The sequence below is a fragment of the Crocodylus siamensis genome, chromosome 1 (genome assembly GCF_052110815.1).
Source record: "Crocodylus siamensis isolate JL-2025a chromosome 1, ASM5211081v1, whole genome shotgun sequence".
Taxonomy (NCBI): domain Eukaryota; kingdom Metazoa; phylum Chordata; order Crocodylia; family Crocodylidae; genus Crocodylus; species Crocodylus siamensis.
Window position 1 is genome coordinate 66,222,376 of NC_143395.1, and position 20,586 is coordinate 66,242,961.

Here is a 20,586-nt window from a genome sequence, read left to right on the forward strand (position 1 = left end):
AAATCCCTGTTCCAAAGTCCGGGAGCAACATAGACCTCCGAGCACAGGCAAAGGGAGAAAAAAAATTGGTGGGGGGCAGGTGAGCGCAAATGCATGCCATCCCCTCCCCCTGAGGTGGGAAAGGGAGTGGGGCTGGGACCAGGCAGGGATCCGGGGGGGCTGGACCCTTTCCCCCGCACCCAGGGTCAATGCCCAATGCCAACTGCCCCCACAAAACTGCCACCCCCCATCCCTTCACCAGCCCTAGCTGCCTCCCTACACCAGCCCTGGCCCCAGCCCTGCACCACCTGGGGGGCCCAGAGCCAGGGGCTGGAGCAGGGCCACTCTTGGCTGCACCACCGGGCTGGAGGGGACAGAGCTCCCAGGATCCTCATGCCTGCCCTGCCCCACCCCACTCCAAGTCATCTCCAGGAAGAGCCCAGTGCAGCCCAGTGGCTCCTCCAGAGGCACAGCACCGGGGAGCCAAGGGCGGGGGGATGTGGCCCCCTGATCTTTGCACGGGGCAAAGGCAGGCTGCAGCTGCAAGCTGGGCTCTGCCTGCTCCCTGCCAGCACACTTCACTGCCACTACTTTGAAAGTGGTGCAGCATGGCATCGTGTGTCCCGCCACTGAGCAGGCTGGGCAGTGAGGCACATGGTGCCACACCATGCCACTTTCAAAGCAGCAGCAGCAAGGCGCAGAGGCAGGGATCAAAGCCCAGCTCACAGCTACAGCCCGCCTTTGCCCCATGCAAAGATTGGGGGACCAAGTGCTGGCCCCCTTGGCTCCCCAGTGCCATGTCTCTGGAGGAGCTGCCAGGCTCCAGTCGTCCCATGACCCAACCTGGCTGGGGCCCCATTCACCGTGAATGGGGCCCCGGCCAGGCTGGGTCATGGGACAATCCCCACAGTACAGCAGGGAGCGGGGCAGGGATGAATGATTCACTCCTGCCCCTACCCTTACCCCACTCCCTCCTGCACTGTGGGGGTATCAATCTGCTCCCCCCAACCCAAGCAGTCATAAAGAAAGAAGGTTTTAAGAAACTTACCTGCCTGCTGGGCTGGCTGTGATCCTAGTTGTGGAGGGTATCTCAGTGTGTGCACCCCTCCCCCTGTGCTGCAGCAGCCTGTGGCCAGGCTGTCCTATGGCCATACCTGCCACCCTGCATTTGTGGGGGAGGGAGGCTGAGACCAGTTAGCCCTCACTTTCACTGCCTATGCCACCTAGAGACAATGGAACTAATTATACATAAAAGTATGAAGCAGGAAGACTAAAAAAAGCACAAATACAATGAAGTATTTAATCTATTTAAATTATTTTAAGTAATTTTAGGAAATACATTCTACCACAAAAAGTAGAAAGTTTTCATATGTAAATGTGATTTTTTTTTAAGCTGGTGGTGCATCTTTAATGAAGTTTAAAGTGAAAATCCTACAATGTCTAATATGTACAGTCCAGCAGAAATGTATTTTCCTCTCTTATGCTCCATTGCTTCTCACAAAAACTCACACTATTTATGGACTTATTTCACCTCAGTTGTCCTTTCTGTTTTATTTGTCTAAACTGGACAAGAAGTTCTTAGAATGGGAAACCTAATTTCCCTTTGTTTTATAAAGCATCATATAAATTTACAGAGCTAGCTAACATTACTAATAATTATATTGGACTTATTTATAACTCACGGAAGGACCCGTTCTTTGCCTGGGTCATTATTTTTCTAATTGTAGTGTTTGTTTATTTTCAAAGAACTTAGCCTATTTAGGTAAAAATATTGTTGATTTGTAAGAAAACATAATACAACATATTTAACATTTAATATTTAATGTGGAGTGACATTTCAAATGACATCCAAATGAATGATCTTTATTGTAGAATTTTTTTGTAAACAATCTTTGCAGTGTTTCCTGTTAGTGCCAGTATATACAACCCTCTTCAACTACCAACTCTGGAGCAAGCCACATATAACTGTCCATGTGAAAAGCATAGCTCCCTTAAATAGTCACTGGAAGCTCCAAAACAGATCAAGTGAAAAATAAGCCACCTATAATTTTCCTTCTGTGGTAAGCAGTGATTTTGGAAGGTTTAGAGTAGCTAGGACCAGCCATTCTCAAATTATAAGTGAACATATGTACATAGACTTCATTTTATGTATATAGATAGTGCTTTCAGGATTGTTACAGTAGGGGCAACCTAATGACATAACCACGCCTGTGTGACTTCCTGACTGTTTTTGCTTTTAAGTCACAGTAGTTATGGGTGTGTCCACCTGTATTTACATTGTATACGATACCAACTCATTCTGTGCCAAATTACACTATTCTCCAACCATAAGCCAAGAAATATTTCCGTATTTCACTGTGCCATCTGCTCCCCTCTCTCATATCTTTTTAGCTCACATTAAAGGTCTATGTAAAAGGACCTTTTGTCAATTTGGCTTCCACATTTGATTTGTGAGATTATGGTAAGATGTGTTCCATTTTTACTAGTTTACCTTTAAAAAATGACTATTTTATCTATCTCACACAGCTACTTTTAAAAAGGAACCATCAACTGTGTTGATGTTCAGCATTGTCGTCTCAGTGAAATCAAATTAGAAATAGGCCTGAAAAAAACCCCTGAACTAAGGCAGACTCAAAGATTACATAGTGCAGACCTCTGTGCAAACTTTGTAATGGACTCTGATCTCAACAGTGGGTTAAACCACCCCCATCCCCCAAAATTTTGTGAACATTTGGATAAGAGCCTGAGCTCTCTATGTTAAGGTCACTGATATACACAAGAGTCCAGGGGTGTATCCAGAAGAGGTACAGTGGCATGATTGCACCCTGCTTTCTGACCATATGACAAGAACAGCAGCCCACCCAGGACTTTTTCGTAAGCAGGCCCTCCTTTCGCCTCCATGACCAGAGGCATGATGGGATGTAGCCAGCCCTGAAGCACCTGTTGCTGCTCCCACACCCCCCCTCATAAAAACCTGGATCCATCTGCTTCAACAGCACACTAAAAAGACTGGTTAAAATGCTCAACTGTACTTTGTAACTTCAGGAGGTTCCAAAAAGTTGCAAAGATGCAAGGAAGAACTTGTGCATCTAGTGCTTACAAGGTTGTTCACTCATGTTACTAGAAACGTAAATTTGGTCAAGAACATGTTCATACACATTCCTCTGTCAGGAGCCTTGAAATGGAATAGTTTGAAACTTTCAGTCTCATCTGCATCTATCATGCACAGTGAAATATGGTTCATTTATCTTAATGTTCATTCAAGGTATAAAAGGAACCAGAGGTTTAAGATTATTTTGATGTATATCACAGCCACTTTTGAAATGAAAAGTTAAGAAAGTGCTTTTCTAATGATTTGTATGCCTGTTAGCGATATATTGTCTAGGAACAATAAACTAATTACCATAAATTAATTATATTCAGTACTGGCAGAAGCCAAGGTACAAATAAGAGCAGTCTTTATTTGATGCAAAATGACCCCTGCCTTTGAACTTTTTATATGGGCCTATTTTGATTCAGACATCAACACTCACCTATCACAATCAGTTCAGTAGGTGCCCTAATTCATTTTTTTATCTTAAAATGCAAAATTATAGTAAACTGCTCCAAATCATCAGCTGAGGGAATTCCCTTGACTAAGTGGAGCTGTGCCAATTTATACCAACTGAGGAGCTGATCCAGCTGAGTCTAATTTGCATTCAAATATTACATCAACACATATATTTTGGTAAGAATCAAAGAGGAAAGCCTGGTTTGCAATCTGCAATCATTACAGATTCATTGTTTTTCTTTCTAATATCCTGTGTGGGAGAATTATTTTTTCTTATGATACTCTATAGGCTTTTGAAGCATTCGTAAAACAAAATGACAAGACTCCCGTAGCTAATTAACCATGTATAAATTTCCACATTCTGTTCACAGAGTCTGTGTAAAATAGTTGTTAGTACCACAAAACAATGAAGTCAAATCTCCAAGTGGTTATATGGTTCTTGTATGACCATTTCATATTTTCTCTCAATTCAATATTTTGATAAATTTTTATGAACTTAAAAAATCCCCTCAGAGAAGTAAAAGTGAATCAGACATTGAAAAAGTCAGGTTGGATGTTCTGGGGAAGGGGATTGTTATCAAGAAATAGGATCCACCTGACCAAAATTGGAAAGAGCATCTTTGGGTGTCATCTGGCTAATCTAGTAAGGAGGGCTTTAAACTAGGTTCCATAGGGGATGGCAAACAAAATCCTCCAATAACAGAAAAGACAATCCAGAGGGGAGAGGACTGGAAGAAGTTCAACTCAGGGAAACAGTTAAAGAGCCAAGGACAGCAACAAGGGATGCAAAAGTAAAATAAGCAGATCAGGAGGCAAAATACATCAGATGCATGTATGCAAATTTGAGAAGTATAGGAAACAAACCAGATGAGCTGGAAGTCATAGCCTGTGAAAAGAACTATAATTTTGTCTTGTACTCCTCCTGACTGTAGTGCCGTAAGCACAAAGTCTCTCACCCAGTCACCTTACTAGAAAGGGGCACGAAAAAACAACATACTATCTGACGTCAACAGTGACGGGGGAGAAAAAGGGTGAAAACTTTAAAAACTGCGCCCAGCCTGAACCCGGCAGAAGCCATTTTAGGACTCAATCAATCAGTCCTGTCTGTCGTGGTCCAGCCAACCGTGACACTGCTTCTCCGCCATCGAATTTCCCCGGTGTAATCCCTCCCCCTGCACATCGACCCAATTTATGATCCATCAACGAAGAGAGAATTAGCAGTCTGCTTGTAACTTAGATAGCTGAAACAGAAAGTGTTTAATCAAGCCGCTGTGCCTACGCGTTTCCATCGTTGGCGTGTAAGTAAACAAAAATAAAAGCTTCTTTACTACAACTCATAAATTTTGTACCCTAGCCTGCGGTCAACAAACTCCGTAACCCATAGCTAGAAAAAATCTTACTCCTTCTCTTAAAGGCAAGATGAACCCTGCAGCGCACGACAAATTTGACTGGGCTAGGGACAGACGTTACACATAAACTGATTTAAGTTATCAGAAACTGTTTTAAACCTGCAACAGAACATAAGTTCAGTGCACATAAACTAGTTTCAAAATGGCTAAAACTGGTTTAAAATAAACCTGTAGCATCAGACTTAACTGATCTGGGTCAAACCAATTAATGCAATGTCTGTCCTAGATACCTTCCTGGGTTAAGTTAAACCTGAGTCGGCAATGCTTTGTAGCCCTGGGCTGGGCTGTGCCCTCTGCTCTAGGGAACAGGGCTGGCTCTACCCCTGTGCCTCCCTAGCTAGAGCTCCGGCAAAGACTGCAGGCACAGCAGGGTCTGCCAGACTTTCCTCCACCCAACTCCCCACCCCATTGCTGCTCAAGCAGGGATGTATTTGGGTGAAGAACAGAATGTCTTGGCACCCATTTTTTTAAATATTTTCATTAATGATCTGGAAGATAGGGTGGAGTGCACCCTCAGCATGTTTGCAGTCAACAACAAACTGAGGAGACTAGTAGATACACTGGCAGGTACAGCTAGAATTCAGAGTGACCTAGACAAATTGGAGCATTGGGACACAAGAAGTTGCATGAGGTTCAACAAGGACAAATTTAAAGTCCTGCACTTAAGACAAAGGAATCCCATGAACTGCTACAGGCTTGGGACCAAATGGCTAAGCAGCAGCTCTGCAGAAAATGACCTGAGGGTTATAGTAGACAATACACTGGATATGAGTCAACAGTGTGCCTTTATTGCCAAGAAGACTAATGGCATACCAGGCTGCATTAGTAGAAGTGTTGCCAGCAGATAGAGGGAATTAATTATTCTCTTCTATTCTGCACTAGTGAGGCCACATCTGGAATACTGTGTTCAGTTTTGGGCCCCACTACAGAAAGAATGTGGGCAGGCTGGAGAGAGTCCAGCGGAGGACAATGAAAATGGTTAAGGGGCTGGTGCACATAACTTCTGAGGAGGGGCTCAGAGAAGGATTATTTAGTCTACAGAAGAGAAGATTGAGGGGGAATCTGATAGCAGCCTTTAACTATGTGAAGGCTGGTTCCAACGAGGATGGAGCTAAACTGTTCTCAGTCATGGCAGATGCCAGAACAAGGAGCAACGATCTCAAGTTGCATCAAGGAAAGTTTAGGTGTGTATTAGGGAAAAATTCTCACTAGGAGAGTGGTAAAGCACTGGAACAGGTTACCCAGAGAGGTGATGAAATCTCTATCCTCGGAGGTTTTTAAGGCCTGGCTTGACCAAGCCCTCACTGGAAAGATCTTTTTGGGGATGGTCCTGCTTTGACAAGGGGGTTGGACTGGATAACATCCTGAGGTACCTTCCAACTCTATCTTTCATATTTAGCTTCATAGAATCATAGAAAATTAAAGCACTCATGTAATACTAGGGATTTATTAGAGAGCATCAAGTCAGTCTTCAAGTATCTGAAGGGCTACCATAAAGAAGAGGGAGAATATCTTTTTTCTCTTACTAGAGAGAGCTGGACATGGACAAATGGCTTAAAAATACAGCAAAGTAGGTTTAGATTGGATATCAAGAAAAACATCTTCACTGTAGAACAGGGAAGATGTAGAGTCACTATCAGTGGAAGTATCCAAAAAAAGTTTGAATAATCATTGATCAGGCAGGATCGAGTTGCAGCTTTGCCTATGGTATGAGTATGTACCACACATCTGGGTTTTGCTGGTTGTCTCATGGGGTCAGGAAGGATTTTTTTTCCACTCCTCTTCACATCAGGGGTTTTTGTTTTTGGCTTTCCTCAGAAGCACTGGGTATTTACTGCAGGCAAGAAAGGGGATTTTGATTGGAATGTGTCAGTGCTCTTGCTGTAACTAAAACCTGCAGGTTCTTGGCTAGATGCTCTTGTCCCTTTGCTCAGGATCAAACCAGTCATTGCATTTGGGGTCAGAAAAGCTTTTTTTCCCCATGATCAATCTGGTAGACTGTGGGGATTTTGCCTTCCTCTGTAGCAGGGGTTGTGGTCCTCTTCCTTGGAACATTATAGCAAATTTTAACAACCCTCACAGTAGGAGGATATTGATTCCTATTGTCCCCCTTTTTTATCTGTGCCAGTACTTGGTTGACAGGGTCAAGTGTATAGTTTTAGTATAGAGTAGACAAGGATCTGTATGGGATGCTCTGGATAGGGATGGTCATGCCTTAGGCAGGGGGTTGAACCAGATGAGGTCTCAGAGGTCCCTTCCAGCCCTATGTTTTTTATGATTCTATGATATTCTGATAAAGTTTCAGGTTCTGGACCCAGGCATGCATGCATGGAGGGCTGTTTTGCTGACCAAATGAGCAATTATGCTATAAGATTGTGTGTCTGGGCCATGCTAAGAAGCTCTGTTGGCAAAGGCATGTGAGCATAGACGAGGCCAAAGGCCAGTTTAGCTCTTTACTGAGCAACACAATAACTGTAAAGTTCACAGCCAAATAGATATCCCACAAGGTCTCCACACCGAGAGCCATCCAAAATGAATTTTACAGAGGCATAACAGGACAGCTCTATTTCCTGGGTGTGGCTAGATCAAACACTCAGCAGGTGTTTGATTGCAGCAACCATTTTAGAACTCTGGCCGCCTCTATAAACAAGAGCAGTTTACTGCTGGAAGCCAGGCAAGAAACATTGCCTGGCTGAGCTGCTGTATGGGAACATCTTGCAGGTAGGAGCAGGAGACTCTGGTCCTGGGCATGACCTAAAACTACACCCTGCCAGAAGTGGGTGGTCTGGTAGGGCTTCCACTGGTGCAGAGCCCCCAGGAAATGCCAGGCCAGTTACCACCCCAGTGAAAGGCGGGTAGGGGCGCCTTAACCCCAGCCCTTATCTTTGGATGGGTTATATGTTCCATCTAACCCAGGGAAGGCCAGGTAAGTTTCTTGAAGTGCCTGAGCCTGCTGGGGTGGGTGACCCTGCAGGGCCAGGCATGCTTTGTGAAGTACCTGAGCCAGGAATGTGGGATCCTGATCCCTGAGTGCAGGCAGGAAGCTAACACCTAACCTGAGGGACCCAACTGGTCAATGCTGGGACCAGGACCCAGACAGAGGTCAAAAGGGCCAGGGGCCCACTGTGAGGGGCACCCATATAGAGCAGAGAAGCTCGGGATCCTGACTGGCCAGAGATGGGAGCCAGGGCTTAAAGAAAAGCCAAAGGTCCCAGGGAAGGGGCCACCGCTAATGGGCGAAGGGGAAGGTTGAGTTGGCTACCTGAGATGCCATCCATGAGGTTTGGGCCACGGTGTAGGGGTGGAATGAAGCTGTGGATAGCCCCCGCCCCACAATAGCAGGGTGTATTATGGGCAGCCTCTCAGCTAATTATTACATCAATATTATTACATCAAGGTGTGGCAGGGGAGAGGCAGGTGGCTGACCCATAGACAGGGATAGGCTAGTGCTTCCACCGAGCATGAAAGCCTGCCCCTATCACACTGGGCAGCAGCATTGAATGGAACAGGTTTGGCTGCTGTCAGCTATGAAAGTGGCTAAATTTTGCACATTTCCCCCAAAGGTGGTGCCTAAAGCTGCTGCCTGCCCCAGTCATCCACTCCTCAGTTACACTATCAATGCCTACATTTTTACAGCAGCCTAAATGGCACTAAAACTTGCTTCCTTTTTTCCTAAGTAAGCCTCCCCTTTTGAGGAAACACTATAACGGAACTCAAACCTGTTACCTTGACCACTCTGATCTTACATTTGAAATGACTGGTGGTAGCGTTTTGATGACAAAAACTTCACTAATGTAACAAAATGAGGTTGAAATGTGTATTTTTCAAGTTCAAACCTAGAAAGAATCATTTAAAAAAAATTACAAATAAGTAGTTTGAGCTGCAATGGAGAGAAATGTAAAACTAAGTGCCAGCCTTAATGACTGATTGTAGCAGTGGCACATGATAGCACTTATACCAACTGGCATAAATATATTATATGTTTTTAAAGTTTATTAACTCATGTGAGTAAATAGTGTCCCACTTGTTTAAGCAAATAACAATTATGTTTTGTAGCAAACATCCAACAGAGAAGCTGTGAACAGAAGTACTGCCCAAATTTGAGTACTTATTCAGATTCCAAGTAGTTCTCAACATTGTTATTTGAAAAAATTCATAAAAGCAGGTACTTGTCTGAGAAACTATGTAGGCAGTTCCATGAAAACTCTTATTAATAGGTGAACAATAATACTGTTTATTATTTGCTCTTCATTACTTGTTCTAAACAGATGGTGGAAACATGATGCCACCTGACTTAGGTGGCCATTCATTACTGGGTTGAGTGATATCAGGGTTTACTGATGTCCAGGCTTTTAAACTTACTCATAGGGTAGAATATATTTCAATAGAGAGATTGTATTCTCCCAGTCACAAGAGTTTAGATTACCTGTCCTCCTGCTGGCAATAAAATGATATAGAGTATGAAGCTTGCATAGGATTTCTGCAAACTCAGGTATTCAGATCATGATAAATCAGTAACTCATCAATGTCCATTACCAGTGCCACAAAGATCTTCAAGTAGATGAAGTTATAACATATTACCACAGCTAGTGGAGCTTTCAGTTCCCAGTCTACAAACAAGGGTAATAATCCTCAGATTTAGCCATTACCTGGGGATGAATATATGACTTCAGCACCACAACTGAGACCTCTAATGCTTGAGCTAAAGGAATACCTCCATTAACTGAAAGGAATAGCAGTGGTTGTCAATTAATGATTTTTACATCCATATTATGGGGTTAGCCTGTTTTGTGATTTTAAGAGTTTGGGACTGACAATACCTGTAATAAGCAGCAGGTTTCCACTAGTGAAAGAGGGACATGAATCTTGAGCTACTTTTAAGGGAGAGAAAGAATGGCAATAGCTGTTGCTGCCGCCACTGTTGCTGACCTAGCCACCTCTCCCATACAGGGAACAAAAACTACTTGTTACACCTCTGATTAAAGGAGCAGGGGTGGTCAATTATTTTGACTAAAGGGCCACTTAATGAGTTTTAGTGAGTTGTCAAAGACTGCAAGAGTAGCTCCACCCCTTGACAGGTAACCCAGGCCCTGGTCGCCATCTTGGGACCAGAAGTCCTGCTCCTAACCCCTGACCTTTGCCACTAGAAGTCCCTCCCCTTGCCCTAGTACTCCCTTGGGGTGGGAAGGGGAGGTTGCCATCTTGGAACCAGAGAAAAATAATCCTGAACTGTAACATATTTTAATTTTAAACAGTATTTTCTCCTGATTTGTGTGTGTTTGCGTAGTGTACATAGAGACACTTGCATAATAGCTCAAAATAATCTTACTCTTGTATACTGTGGTGGGGGAGGTGTTTGAGGGAGTGTGTGGTTGGGGAGTGGGCATGAGTGTGTGGTGGGGTGTGTATGTGGGTATGGTGGATAGGTCTATGTGTGGGTGTGTGGGGTGTAGGTGTATGCGTTGGTATGGTGGGATGTGTGGTTGGCGTGGAAGGGTGTATATGGTGGGGAGTAAGGTATGTGGGGGGTGTGGGAGTGTGTGAGAGGGTGTGGGTGGGGGCATGGTGGGGGATAGGTTGGGCATGGTTGGAGGGGATCCCTAGAGTCCCCAGAGTGTGTGAGTCCCTCCAGCCACATGTGGCAGCAGCGTGTGGGACAACCCAACCCAGCTCCATAGCATGCATCTTCCCATGCTTCCACCCGAGTCTCCAGCTGCACATGGCAACAGTGTGTGGGACCAGTCCCACCCAGCCTCTTTCCCCCAGTGGGAGTCCCTGGCCCCCAGCCCACTGTACCCTTACCTAAATTTCCACTGTCACAGAGAGGGAGGGCTGGGAAACAGCCACAGGGTGGCCAGGCAAAAGCCTCTGCCAGGCAGATGCTTCTTGTCTCCAGTACCCCCACCTTGGGGCTGGAGGTGGGGCAAGTAAGGCCAGGTGGGGTTGAATTGCTTAGCAACCAGAGCTGGAGCTGCTTCGGCACTGGGTACTGACACCACCTGCATGGAGATGCTGACTTCTAGTGGGGCAGCTGAGGGCCAGGGCTGGTAATAATGTCTTTCAGCTTTCAGAGGGGCTCCACAGGCTTCATGAAATCAGGCCAGATCCAGCCCCTGGGCCAGATTTGACCACCCCTGCATTAGAGAACAACATCAGGAGAGTCACATAACCATGTTGCACTATAGGACTTACAGTTTGGACAGGGCCTATAGTTTATAAAGGGGAATGAGGATATAAGGGCCTCAAATTAAAACTCCCATGAGGAACCATAGCAGGTCTGGGGGACAGAGCTTAAACATTTCAAACACCACCAAAATTATTTCACATCAGAATTTTAAGTCTTATAAAAAATTCAATACATTGACTTTTTACTGATTTGGCATTTTTCCATAGAATTAGAATTTCAGTGTTCAATTTCCTCTACTTTGTAAGGATTGTGAGAAGATCACCTCACTCCTCTCTCCCAAATCTTTGCATATCAAATAAGTCGGACAAGAGGAGCTTCCAGTTCCTATCAGTTATATCTACCTGAGGAAGTAGGTTTGTAGCAGACGCAGGACTAAGTAATTTAATCTGTTCTGTAAAGTTTAATCATTAATTCAGGCATGAGTGGACCTAGGATTTTAAAAGAGGGGGATGCAGATTTTGGGGTACATTATCACATACACAACACACGCTTTTTTATGGGTGAAAAGAAACTAGAAGCTTTACTGCTATCATAGGGGCCCAGGACTGTACAATTCAGTTTAAGATCAAAGCAAAAACAAATAGATTTTTAATTGGAATATGCATTGATTTGCTATATTCTATTATATATAACAACAAATTATGCAAAATAATCAAAGTACATTATTTCTTTACTGCTTTTTCATTAGAAATATGTCTACATTTCTTCAGAGTCATAAAACAAAATTTAGTGATCTTGAGGAAGTTGATAGTGCAATGCTTCAGTGAAAGTTATTTCCACAGCTGAGCTGATGTCCACCTGACTTAATGTTTTTAGCTAGAGTTAAAAGCAGTCTGCAGAGCTGTGAAATAAGAGCTACATTATCAGGAGCAGCTAACAGACACAAGAAGAGAAGAACTACAGAAATGCAAAGGAAAGCATAGCTTGATAAGTGGAACATGAAGACCATTAACAAAGGAGGGAGGGTTGTTAATACCTCTGGAATGAAGAGTTTGGACCAAATCAGGTAGCTTACAAGCAGCCATGAAGTCAATTAACTCCCCCAGTTTTGCTTCAATAGAAGTGCCTCTGCCACTTCCAGGAAGTTGGTTTTAAACTCTGGATACACCAGGAATCAAAGCGGGTAAGGGAGGGTTCAGCTGTACAACTGCACCCTCTGCCTCTCCCTCCCCACCACATGCTGGATCTGTTCTTGAATTTAGGCAACAGGCTAACTGAATTTTCAACCCAAATTCTCAGCTCATAGTGACTTTGCTTAGGCTTCTGGAAACCTGGATTTTTGTAATGAATTGTATTCAGAGACTTAAGATGGTTATTTGCATAGTTGAATATACATTTGTAACAGGATATTCTCACAGAATCTCTCTTAACAACCAGATTGTCTGGCAAGTAGTTTCTACAGAATGTATGGCCAAACAGCAGTCATTTCACAGCATTCCCTAGGGGAACAGAGGTGTTTAAAACTGTAGTTAATAACATCAGCCACAAAAGTGGTCAAATTCTGCCCTAACATTAAAACCAAACTGGAGTACCCTAACTGCTGTCAACCTGAAATAATTTAATTAACATTAGGGTCATTACTGCACATTTAGGCTGATGTAACACAGCAGAATTTGGCTACATCCATACAACATATTGAACCAAAAAGGTTATCAATGTTAGCATGAATTGTACATCTGTCCAAAATGTCTATACACATGTCCAATGTAAACTGCGCCAAATTCTGTTTTCAGAAATATACTGGTGATTTTAGTTGTGTGCATCACTGAACTTTGCCCCCTGACCCAAGTCTCACATAAGAGAGTATTTAGCATACCCCTTAGTAATTCTTTTGCCACCTTTCAGCTTTACAAACTCCCCTCAAAAACAGCTGGGGGGTGGGGAAATCACCTAAACCATGTCTTTTTAATTGTAGAGAGGTTCTCTTTATTTTCCTTTAGATATTCTCTTACATTCTTTTTTAAAAGTTGATTCAAAAGGTATCCATTCTACTGCACTCATCCATTATTTTAATGGCCTATTTCTCAAATAAAAACTTGAAATACAAGAAGAATGGAATGCTCCGGTAACAGGCTTAGTGCTCCCAAATGGAATTATGATGGATAGAATTTTTGGATAGGGCTAACAATATCTTGTTAAGCACAGTCATCGGCTTTTAAATTTTCACTTATTGTAAGAGTTGATAAAGAATCATAATGCCAGGAGGTTGGCTGAAAAGGACAGTGAAAAGGATAGGTGGTTATTATGTCTAATGTGTAAGCAACTCATATAACAATGCCACAATTAAAGTTATTTTCCAAGAATGGCTGAAGTGAACATTTAAGCTGATATATCAATGCTTTATAACCACAAGAAGAATAGCATTTATTTTGTTGAAAGGCATGTTTCAAAGGGTTATCTGTAAGCAAGATAACACAAGGTAGAATGACAGAGTTGATTTGAGAAGGCTAAGTTTCTGAATATTGTTTTAAATATGATCTTGATCCTCATTTTAAATAGAGCAGGAAGCATGATGATTGGGGTCCTTATTTGATTGCAACTTATTTTGTGTATGAAACTGAGCATATCGTTTTACCTCTTATGTCTCAGTTTCTCCAAATTCTAATGAATATATTAATATTTTCCCACCATATGAAAATGCTGAAATTCATTAATTGCTGCGGAGATTATTGTTAGTGGTTGTCACGGGGCAGGGCCCTGGAGTGGCCGTGGTCTCTCCTGAGCCCCTGCCATGCCAAGTTGCCCTTCCAGCACCCTCATCTCGCCAGCCACATCTTTGCTGTTTATATAATATTAATGGGAGGCTGCCTTTCCTGGGCTTCTCGGACCCGGTGCTCTTGCCCTACACGGATATCTCTTGGTGCACCCCCCCCAGGGCGTTGCATGGCTCCTTCCACCCCCAATATCACGCCCAAGCCTCGCCGGTGTTCCGGACGTTCTTTTGTCTCTATGTACTTGTCCTCCCCGGGGCCTCTCCGGTATACGCTCCCTCTCCGGGACCTCTCTGATATGCGCGCCCTCTCTGGGGCCTTTACCCGCATGCCCTGCCCCCTCCAGGCCCTTTAGACTTGCCCTCACCCCTTTCAGGGGCTTTCCAATCGACTCGCCCTCATCTGGGGCTTCTCCTATATCCTTATCCTCACTGGACGCTCTAATCTTATGCTTGCCCTTTCCAGGGCCTCTCCAGTATACGCGCCCTCTCCAGGGCCTCTCTCCTATGCACCCCCTCTCTGGGGCCTCCCCAATATACATGCCCCCCTCTAGGCTTCTATTCACGCGCCCGCCCTTCTCCGGGGCCTCTCCAATGTACGCGCCCCCTCTGGGCTTCTATTTGCACACCTGTCCCCTCTCCGGGCTTCTAACCATGCGCCCGCCTTTCTGGGGCCTTTGAACCTAGTCTGCCCTACCTGGCTCCCTATTCCCATATTCACGGCCACTCTATGGCCTATGCCTCGCACTTCTTGCACTCCCCTGCCCTCACTGGGGCCTATGCCTCGCACTTCTCATGCTTGCCCTCACTGGGGCCTATGCCTCGCACTTCTCATGCTTGCCGTGCCTTTCCCACTCTCGCCCCCTCTGGGGCCTATGTCCGCACTTCTCATGCCTTTTCACGCTCTCACCTGCTCTGGGCCTCGCTCGTGCGCTTCCTGCGCTTGGGGCTCAGGTGGCCCATAGCCATGCCTGGCCCCCTGACCCTTCTTCTGGGTCATATACCCCACTGGGCTTTACTCCTGATAGCGCACCCACTGGGCTGGGGTCAGGACACCCCCTAATTCCTCCCAAGCTTGCCCCACTGGAGCCGGAGTCAGGACACCCCAAAACACCATGCCTCATCCACAGTGCCAACTCTAGCACCAATCACTGTGCCCTCCCTGGGCACACCCCAAAACACAGCACCCTCTGTGCCACTAGGAACTCCCCCATTCTGCTGAGGTGCTCTCCTGAGGCCTCCTCCTTCCCCTACAGCCTCACCCAGTCCTCCAGTATTACACAATCACCACAACAACAAACATAAAACCATGAGCCCACCGGCTGTAACACAAAATCCGCCTACCGGCTATAACATTCCGCGCCACCCTGGCTCTCTGTCAAGCCTCCGTGATAAAGGCCTCTCCATCTCATCAGCACACGGGTACTCAAGCAGCTTTGCCTTGCCTTGCCTTGCCTTGCCTTGCCTTGCCTTGCCTTGCCCTGCACTGCCCTGCCCTGCTCTGCTCTGCTCTGCAGCAGAGCTTCTGCCTCTCAACCTGTCAGAGGAGAACTGCCTCTGGCCTCGGCCTGGCTGTTTATAAAGGCCAGGCCCTGACCCCTTTCAGTCAGCTGACCCAATCTGTTGCCTAAGCAACCTTCAGCTGTGCTGCCCTGCTGATTGGCAGCCAAGCTCTATTACCAATGCCAGTAGTAGGCACCCTAGTGCCCTGCTACAGTGGTTTGCAGACTTAAGAAGGAAAACAGGTTATTTGCAGAGTAGCAAATTGTTCTCCTCTTGTTTTTTAAATGAAGTAAAATGTACATAAACCCTGATATCAGAATTAATCAATGTCCAGGCCTACTGATTTAGTGGCTACCCATGCAAAACTCTTCAATTGTAGCAAGGGGGTCCTTTGCTAGACTAAAACTTATGAATGTCCTCCACACATTTATGTTGTAAGGCAAAAAATACAGGTTATTTAAATACATACATCAAGTATTTCAGAATACTATCAATTGGTTTATATATCTGGACAGTAAAGTATTGTACAAACAAGTCTCTTTTCTTTTTTTTACTTCTTTTAAAAAGAAAGTGATTAAAAAATAATCTGAAATATATAGGTGACTTTTAAAAACTGGGAGCTGCATGAAATTCTCTCAGTCTCACAACAGAAGTGGAAAGGTAAATGACCACACAGTGGAAACCAAACTATTTTGTAAACAAATTCTCCAGCAAAGGGTTGATGACATTATATAATAATTAAGCTTTTATTCTTTTTTAAATTGATTTTTTTCTGTATTAAAAGTGAATGAATTTAAATACAAAATTATGTACAATTACATAATATAATGTTATATATAATTTTGTACAATGAGGATACTGTCAACATTAGTACAATTGAGGCGTATGGAAAAGCAGCCAAGTTAAAGCAACTTAGGAAGGGGGTAGAGATTTACCTGGCAACAGCTACTCTCAGTAACTATGTGCCTGCAATTTTCAAGTGGTAACTAACTGATAAATCACAACAATGTAGCCAATATCATGCCCTGTTAATGCACTTCATTTTGATCATTTGTCCATACCCACAGGTAAGATCTCTTTCATGTCATCTGCTTTTTAATTGGCCTCCATTTAAAACAAAGTCAATATTTGTCCATGTTTACTGGCCTTATTTTATATTTTAAGTACATAACAGAAAAGGTCCCTTGGGACCAGATCCTCAGCTGATCCGGCCTGCAGGTGAAATTGAATTGTAAGGGTTAACAGATTTCTGATGTTCTCTTTTGAGATCATTCTGACAGTTCTTTGTGCTACTAGCCTGTACCTTCTCTGGCAAATGAGAAACCCTTCATTTTTTTTTTAATCCCAAATTCTTTACTCCATGTCTGACCTTGGACAAGTTACATAAATCCTCCAAGCTTCAGGTTTTCCCCATATGAAAATTGAGTTAATCCCCATCTGCCTCTCACAATGTTGTAAAGATTAATTAATATTTATACAGTACTTTACTCTTAAAATAACACAATATAAGTGTTGCATATTATCAAACAGGGCAAAGTCCAGTAGTAGCAGTAGACAAAATGGATCATCTATGAGGTCTTTTACATATTCCAAGCTATTTTTCACATAAAAGAAGGAAAACGTGTATTGCAAACTCACATTGGCCAGATCCTCACTTGCATAAAGGCCACTTCATAAAGTGATGATGATGCAAAGTGGCAGTGAACTTAATTTGTGACAGATACACACCCAGAGAAGCCACTGGTGGGTGATGTGTAAGTCCCGTTTACAGGTTCGTGATGCACCTGTCTTCTCACTTGCCATGACTTGTTGTTTCTATAAGATGAATGGTTAATAATGGGGAGGTGGTTCCTATGGTAACTGAATGGTCTTAGTGTGATAGGGTCTGCACTGGTCTTCTGTGGGGCTCCTCCTCCCCTACACACTACCCCTTTCTGCACAAGTGTTGCTGTTGGACTTTTATAGTAAGTTTGGTCTCCTCCTAGTTCTTCTTGTAGGCACTACATGTAGTTCAACCTTGCTCAGGACAGCACCTATGCCTTCACTTTAAAGGATTACAGCATAAATATGTTGCTGAACTTAAATTGCTCAGGCTAGTTGATTAGGTCTTGGCATTAGCCGATGCCCCTACTGGGGAGCTATTTTAGTCCAAGGTGCCTTGGGGCACCACTTCCAACTGCCCTTGTGTGGGTTCTCTACACCTGCTGGAGAGCTGCACCTTGTTTGCAGGTCCCTCTTTCCTGCATCCCTCGCAAGATGCTGTGCTATTTGAGCTGGCCTGAAGTGGATCAACACAGGCCCTACGCTCCAGCTCACTGCTCTCTGGGGCACTGCTGGTTGCACAGCATTGGCCCACTGTCTTTGTACAGCTCTTCTGGATGTTCTCCTGCCCAGCTTTGCCACACTTCCCACGCTTTTCTGCACCTGACCTGCACTGCCCTGCATAAGGTTTCTGTCATAGGCTGTGGTCTGGTGGCATCTGTGGTAGAAGATCCTCCTTTCCAACAGTGATGGGGAGAACATGTGGGCTCTTCCCTTGAATTTTGGTGCAACCCCATCTTCTTTGGCCCATCTCCTCTAGGCTCCTGGCCAATCAGTGCAATTCCTCCAGCCAGCATGATGCCAACCAGTCAGACTGCAACCTTACTACATGGGCCTGGGCTGACCAAGAACAGCTGGGTATGGGCCCCCTCAAGCAAAAGGGAAAAACATGGTAAGCAACCTGAAGATTGGAGGTGCTTCTGGGTGACAGCAATCATGATCTGATCTGATTCACCATCCACCAAAAGGCTGGGAACTCTACCAGCAGAATAAAAGTCCTAGACCTCAGACAGGCAGACTTTGGTAAAACTTAAGAGTCTAGTTGGAAAGGTCCTTCACAACCAGCGACTGTATGACTTGGGAGCTCATGAAGGATGTCACTTCCTCAGGGAAGCTATTCTTACTGCTCAAAAAGAGTCCATCCCCATGCAATCAAACAGAGAGAGAGGGTCCAAGAGACCTGCCTGGCTCAGAGACATTAGAGAACTTCTCAAAAAGAAAGAAGAAGATTACATGCAATGGAAAAATGGACTGGGGTCCAGAAAAAGAGTACAATCATGAAACCTGGGTTTGCAGCATAGGACAAGGAAAGCCAAGGCATCCATGGAAAAAAAAAATCAAGCTGGCAACTGATATTAAAGATAACAAAAAAATCCTTCTGTAGGTACATAGGAAGCAAGAAGAAGGAAAAAAAATCAAGCTCTACTGTGGCACCCCTACTGAACAGAGGGGAAGCCCACAGTTGACCCCTGTGAAAAGGCAGAGCTCCTTAATAATTACTTTGCATCCATTCTCCTGAAACCAGGCAAGAACTGATCACCAGACCAGGGGTGCTGGGAACATGGCAATTACAATGGTCCTCATAAAATCAGTCCAGAACAGGTGAAGCCACTCTTAGATCATTTGGATGTTTTCAAGTCAGCTGGTCCAGACAAGCTTTACTTGAGAGTGCTGAAAAAGCTGGCCAAACTCAGCAATGCCTCTGGCAGGGCTGTTCAAGGAGATGTGGAACTCAGGAGTTGTCCCTAATGACTAGAAAAAATGAGGATGTGGTTCCCATATTTAAGAAGGGAAAGAGGGATAACCCTGCCAACTATAGACCAGTCTGTCTGACTTTGGTCTTGGGGAAGATCTTTGAAAAATTTTTTAAGGAGGCCAACAACCACAAGCTTGCATCTGGTGGGGTACTGAGAAGTAACCAGCATGGCTTTGTAGAGGGGAGGTCATGCCTACCTAGTGTCCTTTTATGACCAGATAACTAACCACCTGGACACAGGACAGGAGGTGGATGTCATCTACCTAGATTTCAGCAAGGCCTTTGTCCCATGAAATCCTCTTAGTTAAGTTGGAGAGTACTGGCCTAGACTAGGCTACAGTGGGGTGGGTTGGGAACTGGATCAGTGGCTGATCCCAACAAGTCATAATTGACAGGGTGGCCTCATCCTGGAAGGCCATCTCCTGTGGTGTACCCAGGGGTTAGTGCTTGGGTCCATGCTCTTTATCATCTTTACTGATGACCTGGATGAGGGAATGAAAAGTGCAATTACATTTGCGGCTTATACCAAGCTGTGGGGACAAGCAGGCACATCAGAGGACAGGCCAAGGATTCAGAAAGACCTTGACAGGCTGGTCCTATGGGCTAAACAAAACCAGTCATTGGAATTAACTAGTTAAAAAAGTTATAGTTAAAAGTTAGTCATTTCTTTAACTAGTTAATTTTTTCAGCTGTCAGCTTTTAACTTGAGCTAGTTAAAGAAAAAGGGTTAACAACTTTTTTTAAAGTATAAAAGTTAAAAAAAATTTAAAAACTTGAAATCCAGCTTTCCCAGAGTTTTTCCTGAGTTTTTCTTTATTGAAACTCTAGGACTTCTGGTTGGAGAGACAAAGAGTACTGTGCCTTTCTATGCGAGATGGTCTCTTAAGAACTACAAGTCCCAGAGTTCCTTAGTTCATGCTGGCATTTTCTGTGCATTTGCATAAGTCGACAGGGCAGCCCGCTGGCTGCAGGGCAGGGAACAAGCAAGCAGAGACACTGATCCCAGTAAGAGTGGGAGCAAGTAGTGAGGGTAAAGCAGATGATGACTTTTTTAATTTTAATGAAGATCAGAACCAGCAGCCCCGGGCCCAAGAAGTTGAGCATTACTTCTCATCTGTGAGAAACGTATCTGAGGTGTCACCTACTATGAAAAAACTATTCATCCGTTATAACACAAGCATTCCCTCATCTGCCCATGTACAGTGATTGTTCAGTAGTGGGGGCTTAGTTTTGCAATACAGAAGAGGAAAATTGTCAGATGTAAATCTTGAAATGCAGATTTTCCCAAAGTTCAATAAGCCTGTTCAAACAGTTTCTGCTATGCAGCGGAACATTCTTTTTCTCATTGAAACTGATTTTCTCATTTCAGTCTAATTTTAGATTTTCAGACACTTTCATTATTTCTAAGTCAGATGTATTTCATACCCTTTTGTTACCTTTTGAGCAATAAAAACTGTAACAACAGAGGTTTTCTGTGGAAACAGCTTTCATTTGTTACCTGGCTATGAATATCTCCTTTCTGTTATTCTGGTATTACCTATATGATGCATTGACTTTTACAAAGTACTTCACATGGAGAGGGTGAGACGCTATTGATAAATTGTTATTCTGAAAACTGTATGACAAGAATAACATTGTTTTCAGATAAAGCAGGGTGAGTTCTGAATAAAT